This window comes from Oxyura jamaicensis, chromosome Z (genome assembly GCF_011077185.1).
Source record: "Oxyura jamaicensis isolate SHBP4307 breed ruddy duck chromosome Z, BPBGC_Ojam_1.0, whole genome shotgun sequence".
Classification (NCBI taxonomy): domain Eukaryota; kingdom Metazoa; phylum Chordata; class Aves; order Anseriformes; family Anatidae; genus Oxyura; species Oxyura jamaicensis.
Window position 1 is genome coordinate 63,998,575 of NC_048926.1, and position 12,324 is coordinate 64,010,898.

At 39.6% G+C, this 12,324-nt stretch overlaps 1 protein-coding gene across 8 annotated transcripts in view; it reads right to left on the minus strand.

Moving 5' to 3' along the window:
* CSNK1G3 (casein kinase 1 gamma 3) overlaps nucleotides 1-10,884 on the minus strand; it is a 70,925-nt gene extending 60,041 nt beyond the window's left edge. For all 8 annotated transcript variants that reach the window (XM_035310222.1, XM_035310225.1, XM_035310220.1 and 5 more), the window contains exons 1-2: nucleotides 10,843-10,884; nucleotides 2,050-2,121 (exon numbers count right to left, since the gene is read on the minus strand). The gene's annotated coding sequence lies outside the window, so the exon portion shown is untranslated. The remainder of the gene's footprint in view (nucleotides 1-2,049; nucleotides 2,122-10,842) is intronic.
* Nucleotides 10,885-12,324: the final 1,440 nt, after the last annotated feature.

Sequence of the window (12,324 nt, forward strand, 5' to 3'; positions counted from 1 at the left end):
ATTGCCAACACAAAACACTAAAAAAAGAATAATAATAAAAAATTGCACAATACTAACATAGTGCTTTGGTAATATAAATAGTAGGGGAAGGCCGAATTTCCTGGCATTATTTTCCACATCCCAAAATCTTCACACTACCAATTGCTGAAAGAATCATCTCAGAACAGTGAAAGGCTAGAAAGTCAGTAATCATTCACATCAGTGATACCAACAGGTTCCACAACAGAGACTGGTCATGCAGGTAAACCTGAAAAGATCCAAATCTGATTTCAGAGTTAACAGGATTCTTAAGATTCCTTTTTCTCCAGTAAAATAACACACTTCTGCTATGTTTCTGGTCATCAACATGCCAGTATCTTAACTGTAAACATCAAACTAGTGTTAGCCCCTCCTCCCCCCCATCCCCATCACCCAGAGGAGGGGTTGGGATATATGATCTTTAAAGATCTCTTCCAGTTGTGGTGGTTGTACCCAGCTGGGCAGCTGAACTCCACTACAACCACTGCCTCACTCCCCGTCCTCAGAAGAGAGGAGAAGAAGGTATGCTGGAAAGGAAAGAAAAAACTCACAGGTTGAGATAAGGATAAGCTAATTAAAGGGGAAAGGAAGTGAGGAAAAAATAAGCAAACTGCTCCAGCACAGGTCGCCCATGGGCAGCAGCTCTTCCCAGAGCACCGAGCAGCAGTTCCCCTGCAGCCTGTGCAGGGAGAGGCCCCTGCTGGAGCAGGCTGTCCCCCTGCAGCCCATGGGTCCCACATGGAGCAGATCTCCACGCTGCAGCCCATGGAGGAGCCCCCGCTGGAGCAGGTGGATGTGGCCTGGAGGAGGCTGCGGCCCATGGAGGCCCATTGACGGAGCTGCAGCCCGTAGAGAGGAGCTAACGCACAAGAACTGCTCCATGCCTGGAGTGCCTCCTGCCCTCCTGCATTTGCTGTCCATGCTCTTGGTGACTGCAGGGCTGTTTCTCTCACATTTCTCCCACTCCACTCTTCCTCAGCTGCTGCATAGCAGTTTTTACACATTTTAAAATGTGATTTCCCAGAGGGGCACACACACTTGGCTGCTGGGCTCAGCTGTGTCCTGTGGTAGGGTCACTGGAGCTGGATGGAAAAGCTGTGTTCAGCACAGGACAGCCCCAGGCCTCTTCTCACAGAAGCTACCCTGCAGCTATCCACTGTCAACACCTTGTCACAAATAACCAATACACTTACAAAATTCATGTCTTTCAGATATGTGACATTCCAAAAAATAAAGGTGAGTAACTGCTTTTCTAAAGCAGCAAGCACTTCCAGTATAAATAGTCTACCAGAGTTTTCAATTTAAGGAACATCTACTTCCAAATTTTTTTGTATCCACACACAGATTTTGCCAGACATCATTTTAAAAAACAAGGAAACAGAAATCAGAAAGATAAGCTACAATCATGGCATGGGATAAATACTTGAGCTTCTATTCAAGATTATCATATTAATTTGTTTTGTAAATTGTACTAGCATTTTGTGAGTAAACCATAAAGCAAGAATAAAACTAATAAAACTCCATAGAGTACATACTAAATAAGCTGCTTACTGAGTTATTTCCTAAAAATTAAATAATTCTTACAATGCTTAAGTCATGTTTCATTGAAAACTTCATTGAAATTTAAGGTAACAATGCAAGAAACCAAACACTACTAACATACATTTCAGTTTCCAAAAATGAATCTATTATATGGTAATTTAAATACTTCCCTCTTCTGCTACTGAACCAACAGATATTCCAGATACATTATGGGTATGCTCTTTATATAAACTAAAATGAGCACCTTTTATCAGATTTCTGCTCATGACATTTTTAGCACACTATATCAGAAGGAAGACACTTATGCATTCCTATCAGTTTCTTCAGGATACAATACTTGCTAATAAAATAATATGCAGTTAATTTGACAGAAGGAGATCCCTTCAACTTTCATCACACAAGTTCCTGTACAACATCTTATGAACTATCTACCTTAGAAGCACAAAAGATATTAATGGTTTTGGTTGTTTTTATTTATGTTGCACTTACCTACAAAAGAATAACACTGCTCATGCCAATCTCTCTTCTTCATCACAAAGCTCCTTTTTTGGAGGAAAAGCACTAAAAGGAAATATATAAATGCAGCATTTGCAATTACTTTGGCATTCAAATAGTCCTGATGTAGAATGCATATAAAGCACATTATGGGGTTAATTGCATTTGTCTTCCCAGCCTATGAGAGAAGACCCAGAAGACTTTTTCAAAGACTCCACATAATATATAAGGCTTGTATGCAACAAAAACCATGAACAAAAAAGGTGGAAGATAGAAGGTGAAATGAGACTGTAAGGAAGCAATTAACAGTCATAGAAATGCAAAGTTAATATGAGCTAATGAAGTTTTTATTTATTTATTTATTTGATGGAATGTAACAGATATTCCCAAGCACTACAAAGAGATCACCTAAAAAGCAGGGAAGGGAGTGGTAAAAGACAAGCAAGAGCAGTGAAAACAATAGCTAGATACATATTTCAGCTGACAGAGAACAGTCATATACCTTACACCTGCTGAAATATAAAAGGAATCTAGAATTCAGTTTTAGAAACAGAAATTAAAATTAACAGTAAAAGGCAGACAGGCTTCTGGTCCCTGTCAATGTACTGCTTAGATTGAGAACACACGGTCAAATCAACCCAATAAATATAAACTTAGCCATAAGACTATAGTTGTGTCATCCTGAAACAAAATCCCCATTTTAAGGAAGAAGCATATGAGAGCAACTGCATTTGCTGAGTACACAGAGAATTACATACTTCTACCAATACTACTTTATGTCAGCTGAAGTATGAAGTCAAAGGCAAAACGTAATAGCAAAACTAGATTGACCACCATGCTGGTATGGTCATACCAACTCTGAAGCTACAGTAGTTACTTCCACTAAAACAGGGTTTGGCTCTGTGCTCTGCACCATGATATGAACCTGTTGTTATAGTTTATCTACATATTTTTTTTCAAACTTTTTGCTCTTGATGTTACATCTTCAATAATATTATTTATAAATATAATAGGTGATTAAATGCTTGTTCACCAAAGTCAAGGTAAGGATTACACAGACCACTCCCTAAAGACTCCGCTGTCTGAAGTTAGATGATCATTTTGTGACACTTCTCAGCCTTTTCTCTTCAAATATTTCCTTGAGAGAACATTTTTACACTACAGAATTGTTTTGCGCTTTTCTGATTTGCTTGCTTACATAATCAACAAGGAGTTTCCAACTCAGAAAATGCAGCCTGTTTGAAACGCTTGTTTTGCACACACTCTACCAAACTAGATTCTACATATACAGAAAGCTGAATGTTTTAATGGAACTATACAGATGTATGCACAAAAGTGAGCCTCAACTCATCACCATATTCAGACTAATTTTTTTTTAAATTCATGTTGTGCAGTAGGATAATCTGAAGAATTCAGAATACTGAAAATGCCCTAAGAACTAGACATGCAGAACCTGGAAGCTAGCAAGTATCTCACTTCCAAATGAATTCACTGTGGGAAGAGTTCTGTATTTTTTCTTCCGACAGATCATGACCGTTGAACTACTTACAAGTATGCACTTAAGCATCAAAAGAAAACAGTTTGAAGAAAAGGTACTGAAACAAAACACTTTAATACTATACACATGGTGAATAAGTGGATGAGTTAAAAAAAAAAAACGGTCTGTAGTCTTTTATTTGTTGCATTATACACTCAGTATACTCAGCAGCTTTGCTGTTATTGTTCCAAGTCCACACACCACCTAAAAGGAACACATCATATATTAAGCAAATACATGCTGGTACAGAAAGTCTGTGAAGCAAAATGATCTTTCCCTGAACCTACGCTGGAGAAGTTTTAAGTCCTCCTAATCTTTTCATCCTTGAATCAGTATTCATGACCTCAAAGCATTGCAACAACAGCTATGAGAAAAAAAGAAAATCATGTAAGGCCACAAAAAAAAATGATCAGATCTCCTAATCGCTTGTATTAAAAGTTCTCATTTTTCAAGTTCACTGGAAACAACCATCAGCTCTTTAGGTTGCATCACTACCAAAAGATCTCACACTAACACTCAAACAATTTCTGTCACATTTACAGGTTAAAAAGAAAAATCTCAGATTCACTCAAGAGAGCCAGCTGGGCTAACAACTTTAAAGTGCCGTTAAATTTTATCACCACAGGGGTGTTTCTAATATCTTGCACAGCCACACTCAACAGAACATGACATAAGAAAACACTGCTCAAACTCAGTTTTAGGGTCAAAGTCTAATCACGGCCAGTGTCAACATTGCTAAAATTAAAATTCTAATACAGGGATTGACACACTGGAAGGGCTTACACCCAGAAAAGGGTTAGACATCCCTAGATTACAGGTGCTGCAGCAGCACCACTGTAATTACATGCAAGCTTACACGTTTTGAGGTGTATGCCAGAAAATTCTCTCTCAGATACACAAATCACCTTTAAAAGGAAAAACGCAGCCAGGAAGTTTTTATGCTCCAGATCTACTCTTTAATAACAATATTAACTGAACACCAAAGCTGCCAAAAAAAAAAATCCCAGTCAGGAAATAAAGTTAAATGAAACAAGCAACTGTCACTCCTCGTTTAAGAATCATAAGATTAAATTAAACTATGTAAAATAATGCATAATTGCAAGATCTTGTATCAGTACACTGACATTTTCCTCCAGCTTAAGAGAAAGCATACAGTAGCAAAAGAGCTAGGGAGAAAAAGAAAAGACTCCATGAAACAAAATGACAGCAAGAAGAACTTCACATTTAAGCACAAAGCATTTAAACAAATCACCCAAGCCACTACCATTTTCATGTCTTCAGTTTGGCTAGTCCCTCAGACTTCTTGGTTCACAGTACTTCCACTCTCAAGGTTTCATGGTTGTTGGTGTTTTTTTTTTGGCATTTTCATTAGTCCAGCAGCAAAGCTTCTCCTCACACCTTCCAGAAATGCACAGAGAAAGTTTCTAATGCCTCTGATTTCCAACAGTGTTCCTCTAACATTACATACAGCTTTTATGAAATCATCCACCTACTCAGTAGCCCTTATTTCAAACAAAGAACAGTCCTGTTCAATTTTCAGTATTCACCTAAATGTTACAAGTACATGCGGACAGACAGAATAACAGAATTTTACTCAACAAAACTCCTTCACAAGTACTTAAGTGCACCAAAAAAAATAAAAAATAAAAAAAAAATGTGATTTATATTACATGACAGAAATCTAGATCAGATTGAGAGCTCCCTTGTGAGGCAATCAAAACACCAATCAAATATCTAATAAACAATTTATGGTATTGTTTTTACACATTATGGAGAGATTAAGCTCTTCTGTCTATCCTAGCCCTGGGATGACTGCATCATTTTCATTGATTTTAATAAACATGTCTCCATACAATAGAGGATATCTGTGAAATTTCAAATTCACAGCAAAAAAGTTCACAACTGAAGAGCGCTTGAACCTTAATCTTCTTATATCTTGGAAAGTTTTCTAAGAGTTTCTAAGCTCCAGAAACTCTTTTGATGGTATCTAAAAGGAAGAATGGCTCTGAACTGAAACACAGTTTACTAAGATTTATTGTTTACTTAAACTGAAAATGATCTAGTTATTGAACAGTGATTCTTTTATTTTATTCCATTGAGAGAAATTCAAATCTTCACATGACCTTTGTGTGACCTATAAAACTACAGCTGATATTCCCACAGCTTTTATTACTAATAAATTCAGTTATCACTGTAGTTCTCATTCAAATAGACACTCATAATATCGTTATTACATGTTGTGGTTTAACCCAGCTGGCAGCTAAACACCACACAGCCGTTCGCTCACCCTCCCCCCTCCCTCTCTGGGATGGGGGAGAGAAACGGGAAAGTGAAGCCTGTGAGTTGAGATAAAGACACTTTATTAAGATAGAAAATAATAATGATAATAATAATAATATGTACAAACAAGTGATGCACAATGCAATTGCTCACCACCCGCTGACCGATGCCCAGCCCAACCCCGAGCAGCTGGCCCCCCACCCCAGCTAGCCACCCCTATGCATTGTTCAGCATGCCGTCAGATGGTATGGAATACCCCTTTGGCCAGTTTGGGTCAGCTGTCCTGGGTCTGTCCCCTCCCAGCTCTTGCTGCACCCCCAGCCTGCCCGCTGGCAGGACAGAGAGAGAAGCTGAAAAGTCCTTGGCTTAGTATAAGCAGTGCTCTGCAGCAATTAAAACATCAGCATGTTATCAGCACTCTTCTCATCCTAATCCAAAACATAGCACCCTACCAGCTACTAGGAGGAAAAATAACTGTCCTAACTGAAACCAGGACATTACACCACTTCGACAGTTGTTTATCAAGCCCCCCAAATCCCAAACTGCCATATCCAAACCCTAAAAATAAATGTTAAAAAGTTCATTGCATAACTCACATGAACATATCTAACCTGATTTTGACTTAAGAATATTATTTCTTATTTTTCCGAATCACAGAAGTAAAGACAAAATCCTTAAACAACTCCATGATAAAGTATGAAACAGTCAATATGTAATTTCCATATATGCTACTTACTTGGAGATGAGCTCTGAAAAACAAAAACCCATTTCCAAACAATTTCTCCTGGAAATTTCTTTCTCCAGATATCAATAAACTGTATCAAAATTGCTAATTACTGTCTCATTATACATTTCTTGGATAGCATTGTTTAAAAGTAACTGCAACATAATGGAAACTTACTCATCAGTAACTTAATTCATAACAGTATCATCTACTTGACATACAAGGGGAACAACAGTTTAACTCTTGCAAATCTAATGCAGCCCATTTTTTGTGTGTCATTTTTTAAAAATAAAGATTTTTAAAAGTACTATTTAAAAAAAAAAGTTTAAAAAATAACTTAAAAAAAACCTTTAAGATGTCTTATTTCTTTAGAAAACAGACTAAAGGTTTTTGGAAGAACATTCCAAGTACTATCAATGGATCATTCTTAGAGCTGAAAGTCAGAAAATTTAAAACAAACATCAAAAGGGCACTTTTGGAAGTCAGAGATACATATCTCTATTTGGTAAAAGCTGAAACTAAATTTAACCACTTGGTCTTCCAGTTGGCTGTTGATAACATTCATCTCTACCCAGTTACTGTTACCTGTAAACTCAAGTTGCACTACTTGTTATCTCTCCAGATTCAGAGATGCTCAGCATATTTAGAGAAAATGTTGAACACAAGTAAAATGCGCAAGTTTCATAACCTCCTCCTGAGAAACTACTCCTAGAATACTATAAGAAACAAATGAATATTGTTTGAGGCAATCGTGAAGAGAAAGAAGGCACAATATTTTTCACTTTACTTCCTTTTTTTTTCCCCCACCCCAGAAGTCAGTGTAACACCAGTAAGAAAATACAGGTTAAGGCTGGAGTGACAAATATCTCCTTTGATCCTTATCATGCCCATGGAATTCAATCTCTACAATATTACTGCATCTTTCTGAGACTACTGCACAGTTTTTGTTTTGGTTTTGTTTTGTTTTTAAGATATCTGCATTTACATGGATATCGTCTACAAGGAAACTGACATCAACAAAATAATCATCATTTGAAAATAACAAATCCATTTTAAGATATTGGAACTCCTCTAAAGCAAGCCTTTATAAAATTGCTTTATATCATTACGTTAAAAAGCTGTTGAAACATAAAAGCTTTTCATATTTTTACATATAGAAATGCTAGCTGCTCCATGTAAGGCCAAATATAAAGGGGAAATGTTTAGTGTCTCAAGTCAAAATGGTACTTGAGAGATTTTCTGTGCCAAACAGCACAATTTTTCAATAGTACTGTCTTCTAGTCTGCAGAGGTGGGTCATACCCTGGACTAAATCACAAGTTCCAGCATCACAGAAGTAATCTGCCAAGAAGCCCCTACCTCCAAATAGCTACAATAGTTTTCTAGAAAAATACAGCCCATGCAGCCTTCTGAAGACAGCAAATGAATGTTTACTAACTAATTAAAACCTCAAGCTCAAGAGGAACCAAACCAAAAAAAAAAGGTCAGTTTTAAAGCTAAAGTACAGGCAATCTAAGTCTGAAACTGTTTTGGAAAACACAGTTTGGCGATAAAGTGGCTCAGCATGAAGGCTCAGCATGAAGGCAGCAGCCTTGAGGGAGTCAAAGCATCTGTACTGCCAACAATCTTCAAATTAAGGTTTGCAAGAAAGTAAGACAATCAGATAAAACTTACTTTTCCGTGATTTACTAAAAGGTAAAGACCTATCATATTGAAGTCTCAGAACACTTCAAAAGAATGTTAAAGGCCCAAAAACAGGTACCTGGCAACAGGTACCTGCCGCTTTAACTGCTTAATTCACAACAGACTCTGAACTTAAAGCCTGCTATAAAACCATTAAATTCCCTAGCCATGCAGAAAGTACACAAACTCGCTATTGAACAGCAGCTGAATTAACTCAGGATACAAAAGAGGCAGAGCAAGGGAAGAGGTACAAAACTGAGCCGGCAGGAATGAGCAAGGAGAAGAAACACCTGGCAGAAAAGAGGAGGACTCTCCCAGCAGCCATACATTAAATCAGACCAAGCACCCCAAAATAATTTCAATGGCTGGTGTTTCACAATAAACTTAAGCCATCTTTCAAAGACAAAATGTTCAAAGACTTCCACAGGCTAACTGCCACCCAGACAGTACTGTTACCTGTGACCAGTTCACCTACTTTCCATTACCATACATAGTTTACTAGCTTCTCAGAAATACTCAGTAAGTAAACATAGAAATTACAGGACAGTGACAAACCACGAACTTCACCATGGAATCCAGGCCCTGCTTGTCAGAAGACACCTCTGGTTTTTTGTACCACTGAAAAGGACATTACCTTTCATCCTTATATTCCACATTCTCACCGGCTTAATACTTGAAGGTAACATTGACAAAGGGCATGAACTGCCACCCCAGCAATTACACCCCTGTAATCTGAAAGAAAAAAAATCCCCCCTGGGAAAACTACATTACATTATCAACAGATTTTAAGTAAAAATTTATTTTAAAACCTCTTGGTATGTTAGAAGTTGAAGAGGGTAGTAAGCTTAAAGGGAAGATCATAAAGCATTCATCTGTGTTTTCTGAATACAGATGAGTACTCTACTACTTACTAGAAGTTTCAGAAATTCATTTAAAACTACTTCTTTCAGAAAGTTAAGTCATCAAAATCATAACCACTCCTACAGTACAGACTGGTATTCTCCCTATTCTCCTAACTTTTGACTTATTTAAAAAAAAAAAAAAAACTATTGTGTTTTTATTTATGCTAATACTTAGCTTAAATAAAAACATTTTTTTTTCCTTCACTGAATTATTTCAATTGCAGCACACAAGTTCCCAGAATCCCAGTGATATTATCTAGTATGCTACTCAGAACTAAGCATAGGAAAACAAGCTCACGAGCAGCAGATTGATTTCACTGCACTGGTTCTGCAGCAGCCTTGAGGGAGTCAAAGCGTCTGTACTGCCAACAATCTTCAAATTAAGGTTTGCAAGAAAGTAAGACAATCAGATAAAACTTACTTTTCTGTGATTTACTGAAAGGTAAAGACCTATCATATCGAAGCCTCAGAACACTTCAAAAGAATGTTAAAGGCCCAGAAACAAGGCAAACAGCACATTGCAGTTCTTAATGCTTTTGCCTACCCTTCCAGGTTGGATTCTCCTTGAGAATATCCCATCCCATTTTCACTGCTAAATAATTCTCACGTATCATGATCCGTTTAAGCTAATCTAACAAGTCAGCCAAGGAAAACCACTGAGCCACTCCCCCTCTAAGCTCTCCATCAGCTCCTTGCAACTGTGGGTTGGGTAGGACTGAGCAAAAACTCCTGCAGTTAGGTTCTGGTTGAATCAGTGAGCTTTAACTGGAAGACAACACCCCTTAAAAACTCCCTCCTCCTGTGATTTGCCTGTGTCATCAATTGATTTATTACCCATAGACATTTCAAAACAATCAGTTAAAAATAAAGACCTAAGAAAAACAAATGAAAAAGCGTATTTCTCATTTAAACAGATTGAAAAAGTTATATTAGCCAATATGACCTATTAATATAAATCAGATAGGTAATACAGCTAATCAATACCTCATTCTTTACAGAGATGTTTTGTGTCATTACATAATACTTGAGAAAAGTAACAAGTAATACTTCCCTACTCCTCACACTTTATCTGTTGTTACCTTAAAGTCCTAACAAAATGAAAATTATCCTAAACACCAGGTCACTTTATAGCATTTTCTTTGTCAAAGCTCCATTTTAAGAGGAAAAAAAAAAAATGCTAGAAATACTTGTCACTTTCACACTTCTAACCTTCAAGCAACTCCGCATAGCCATTATAGATGCATAAACAATCATATTTTTGTAGGACATAACTTGGCAGGTGTAGTTGGTACCTTAAGTTTTGATACACTCTATCAACTCCTTTAAACCTGCTTATTCCCAGCAGCTACATGATTGCTAAAAAGTGAAAAAAAATAGCACTGTAAGTAAATTCCGTCCTGTTAACTGCATATTAACTGGGAGAGAAAAAACTGTTTTGCAGGTTCAATTTTTTTGTGTGTGTGGGGGGAAAAAAAAAAAAAAACAAACTTCAGAAATGTTATTAGGACAGCGCCTGCAAGTCCTGAGAGCACACGGGTTGCATCTCCTAGCTAATCTTTAAAACCTTCATCGTGATCACGCAGAATTCAGAAGATGTGCCTGTGTCAGAGTAGTACAAGTGTCACTGTACCACAACTGGTAGCTCTACCTTCTGAAACTCACATTTTATTAGCAAATCAATCCGATGCAGAAGTAGCAAGACAAAAGATTCATTTCTTCAGCCGAAAGTCAACTTTCGCTAATGAGCCCCTCTGCTGTTTACCAGCTTATTTCTCCATTTCAGAGCAGCATAGTACCATACCACTTATTTCCACTGCGAATGCCGTTTCACTTGTTGAAACTTCTGCTTCAAGAAGAAACTGAGAGGAGAAGGACGTCGAGGGCAGCAGAACATCCCTTAAAATTTAGTCAACAACAACAACAAAAAAAAAAAAAGGCTCCCGTTCCCTCTTTAACAGAAGAAAGCTGCGCTATCCTCACCTCGGGTTTTACCACCCCAGCCCTGCTCAGGATGACCCGCACCTGCTGCGGCTCTCCGCAGCGCTCGGAGGGCGCAGGTAAGCCCTTTCTCCCCGCAGCATGTGCTTAACAGGGCGCTGCGCCCACGGACAGCCCCCGGCACACGCCAAGCAGCGCTCGCAGGGAACGGTTCAGAGGAAAACAGGAAAAAAAATAAATAAATAAATAAACCAGGCAGCTCGCGGCGGGAGACTCACCGGCTCCGCGCCGCCTCAGCAGCCGGAGAGGCGGAGACCCCCGGGGCAGGCGGCGGCAGAAAATGGCCCCCGGCCCCGGCCCCGCCGCGGCCCCGGCACCGGGCGGGCGGGCGGGAGGGCGGGGCTTACTGTGGAACCTCCCACCTTTTGCAGAGGGAGATGGGCAGTCCTTCCAACCAATCGAAACGAAAAGAGAATTGGGGCCCGCTGAAGGGCGGGGGAGGTAGCCAATGAGAGAGGGCGTGGGCGTCGCCGCTCTGCCGCTGCCTGGGCAGCGCGGGGCAGCGAGGGACGGCCGGAGGCCCGTCCCCGTGCGCCGTCCCCGTCCTTGGGCAGCCCCAAGTTGCCCCGAGTCTCCGCAAAGTATAAAATTTCCGATAAAAACGGTCTCTGCGTTTTCACTGGGAGACTTAACCGTGTGTTTAAAAGTTCGTTGAAAGCCCGTGTATCGGCACGAGGAGAGCGGGTGGGAGGAAGGAGCGCTGGAGCCCCGGCCAGACCCTGGGCATTGCTTGCCTGGATCGTTCTGCAGGGTCTGTCTGGAACGTGCTGCATCCTTCCAGATCCTTCTGGAAGTCCTTGTGGAACAAAGAATCGAAGACAATACCACTGCAAGAGGCCTTAAGAGCACTCAGTCCTCTTTCCCCAATTGTCGTAACCTAAAACCTCTCTAGGCAACCTGCTACCTGTCACCCCATTACGACAGATTTTGCTGTGATCTTGCAAATTACACCCACTGGTAGTTGTATTTATGCTAACCTTTTTGTCGTGTGCCGGAGTACAAGGGGGACCTCGGTAACATCATTGTCCTTCATTCGCAGAAGTGCAAGTCCTGTGAACACCTCCTCCCGTCCCACGCACATTGCCGAGTCTCCTTCAGGACGTCCAGCTTCCTCACAGCAACCCACCCGGTTTTCTTCATCACCAT